General features: G+C 38.0%; 1 non-coding gene across 1 annotated transcript; it reads right to left on the reverse strand.

Moving 5' to 3' along the window:
• Nucleotides 1–1,860: 1,860 nt before the first annotated feature.
• Nucleotides 1,861–1,967, reverse strand: LOC141650027 (small nucleolar RNA R71). Its single transcript, XR_012546091.1, has one exon. It is a non-coding gene; the product is annotated as a small nucleolar RNA R71 (small nucleolar RNA).
• Nucleotides 1,968–3,579: the final 1,612 nt, after the last annotated feature.

Genomic DNA, 3,579 nt, shown 5'->3' on the forward strand with positions numbered 1-3,579 from the left:
ATTTAAGCCCTTAGTAACCCTAATCTTTGTACCTAATCTCTAGTATAAATACCCCATTGTACTACCTAGATTATCATGTCATCTTAATAGGATCTTAATCAAGTCCTAATACTCTCTTAATCTTGTAATCAATACTTAATTTAGCATTAATACAAATCTCATTTCTTAATCATTCCTTAATTTATCTATTGTTCATCATTTATTTTGGGCAATTAGAAGATTATTTGGGTTTATTTGGAGGATTGACAACCTTCCATCAATCATCAAGTACTTCTATTATTCTTTGCTTTATTATTGGGAATCATCTTTATAGGTATAATTCTCTTTTAATCCTTTTTAATTATTGTTAATCATCTTCATTTGTTCATCATGTTTTGCCTTGCTAGTATGATTGACAACCTTGTTAGCATGTTAAACTTGATAATGAGTGAGTAGTTTCCTTAACTAGGGTTAATGGGGAATTAGGGGAAACTAACATGGGGATTGATTCATGCTTAATCTAATATGTTTTCATAATTAATTTGCTTGCTTGTTATGATTTCAACTTATGCACATGTTATGTTTGATGAAATGTGAGCCTATGAATCTCTGCATTTTTACCCATCACTTACCTTTTCAATGAGACTTGTAAGACATAAACCAACTCGAGTCTCATTAGACCATGCATATAGTTAGATAGGGAGGATTAAGTCGACTTGTAGGTGTTGTACAATCTAATCGATTAGGTTCCGGGACCCAAACCTTCCTAGGGATAGTAAGATATACACTAACTCGATCCCATCACTACAATAATTGCTTGCATCTAGTAGGAAATATGTTTGTATGATCAAATCCCATGAATCCCCTATGAACTCATGACACCCTAGTGATTTTAATCAATTGTTTACATCTCGTTTTAATCATCCTGCTTGCTTTTACTACTTTATTTACATTGTTATTTAGTTTAGTTGATCTCCTACCTCAACCCAAATTGTGACACCCTTAGACACAACCATTTGCAATCGAAAATCCTACATCAATACCCATCCCTTGGGATCCGACCTTTACTTACCTCTTTACTAAAAGTAGAGTAGTTTATGAAGTTATAAATATTGTTTTGGTCTAGGTAACTTTTGACGACGAGTAACAAAACCGACGAACCAAAAATGGCTCCGTTGCCGGGGACGGTGTTAACTTGATTTGATTTTCTTTGATTGTTTTTAGTTTTGTCTTTCTTTACCTTGGGGAAGTCAAACTCCTCAAGGTTTGTTCTAATTGTTTTCGAGTTGTTTGATATTTTCTATGTCTAGGAGATCACAAGGTAACTTGTTACCCATTGATCTTGAAATTGAAAGAACTTTGACCAACAATAGAAGACTTGCTAGAGATACTTTGAGAGGTATTGGTGAGATTGTGGACATTCAACCAAATAACATTAAGTTCATCAACCCTTTTGTAAGAGAAGGAGAGGATAACCCAACACAAAATCAACCACAAAATAAACCCACAATGCCTAAATTTTCATCATGTTCCGTACCAACCGAGGAGAACCTACCAAATGGTACTCCCACACCACAACATTTGACCGATAATTTCATTGCAAAATCCGCATTTATCCAATTAGTCGAGAGAAGTCAATTTGGGGGGATGCCTAGTGAAGACCCGCATTCTCATATGGAGACTTTTTGTGACTATTGTGATGCGATTTCTCAAACCGTAGTTACTGAAGACCAAATTCGATGGGTCTTATTTCCTTTTTCTTTGATTGGTTCCGCAAAACAATGGTTAAAGAGCCTTGATAAGGCTACTCTTGATATTGACTCTTGGAAGAAATTGGCACTTGCTTTCTACAAGAAATTCTATCCTCCGGAAAAGACTAACATGTTGAGAGCCCAAATCACCGGGTTCAAACAAAGGGATGAGGAATCTTTGTAAGAAGCATGGGAGAGATTCAAGGATACTTACCGATCTTGTCCACATCATGGACTTAGCGAGTGGTTCCTTGTACAACAATTTTGGAGTGGTCTTTATGAAGACTCCCGAAACGTTCTCAATATGGGATCAAATGGTATGTTTACCGAAGTTGACGATAGTCAAACATGGAAAAAAAATTGAGGAAATGGCGGCCCATAACTCACAATATAGTAGACCTCGGAAGAGGAGGAAAGCATGAAGTGGACTCTATTACTCAATTGGGTGCTCAACTTAGTGCTCATATTGATACCATTAATTTCAAGTTTGAGAAGGCTATGGCTAAGTTTGAAGAAGCCTCCAAGCCTAAGCAACATGTTAATGCCATGGTGGCATCTTCATCAATTCCAAGTGGAGTATGTGAGAGTTGTGGAACTTTGGGACATGACCAAAGAGAATGTAGGGGAACAAGTGAACTAGTGAATGCTTTCCAAGCATAAAAGAGTGGTACCCCTTATTCCAACTATTACAATGAAAACACCAAATTCCATCCCAACCTCTCATACAAAAGCCAAAATGTTCAAAACCCTCAAACAACATACACCCCACCTCCAATGAGAAACCAAGCTCAAATACCCTTTTACAATCAAAACCAAAGTTATCAAAACCAAACTCCATACTATCAAACAAATGACCAAGGTTTTGATGTTCAAAAAGCGGTCTTCCAAATGCAAAAGAACCAACAAGAGTTTTTCACTCAAATGCAAAAGGATAGCCAAGCAAAAGACATAACCATTAACAAAATACTAGCTCACACAAAGATGTTGGAGACCCAAATGTCTCAATTGGCATCTTCAAGTTCACAAAGACAAAAGGGGCAATTACCACCTCAAGGTAATCCCCCAAGACAAGAATCGGTGAGTGCCATCCATTTAAGGAGTGGTACAAGGTATGAAGGGCCGAAGAGGCCCGTTGATGAAGATGTTGTGAATGCTAGTGACAAGGAAAGAGTTGTTGAAAACTCTAAAGAAGAAGAACCCACCATTCAAGAAGTTTCAAAGGAGAATGAAGAGAAGGCTAAAGAGAAGGAGCCTATTGTGATTCGGCTTCCATTTCCAAGTCGTCAAGCTAAGCCTAAGTTTGATGAACAACTTGGGAAGTTTATGGAGATTGTCAAGAACTTGGAAGTCTCAATTCCATTTACGGAATTAATCAATCACGTTCCGGCCTATGCGAAATACATGAAAGATATTCTTACAAAGAAGAAATCCATCCGGAAACTTGAGATTACTGCTTTCACTAAGGTGAGTAGTGCCATCCTACAAGGAAGTTCACCTCCAAAACTAAAGGATCCGAGAAGCTTCTCTATACCATGCACCATTGGTGATACCACGATCAACAAAGCTCTATGTGACCTTGGGGCAAGTGTGAGTGTCATGCCATATTCGGTGTGCAAGAGGCTAGGAATGGGAGAACTTAAGTGCACTAATATCACGCTTCAAATGGCGGATCGATCAAAAAAGACACCTTTAGGGGTATGGGAAGATGTGCCGGTAAGAATTGGCAAGTTCTTCATCCGGGTGGACTTTGTTATTGTTGACATGGAAGAAGACTCCAACATTCCTATCATTTTAGGAAGACCTTTCTTACACACCGCGGGAATGGTGATTGACGTGAAACATGGAGAAC

Source organism: Silene latifolia, chromosome 3 (genome assembly GCF_048544455.1).
Source record: "Silene latifolia isolate original U9 population chromosome 3, ASM4854445v1, whole genome shotgun sequence".
Lineage (NCBI taxonomy): Eukaryota > Viridiplantae > Streptophyta > Magnoliopsida > Caryophyllales > Caryophyllaceae > Silene > Silene latifolia.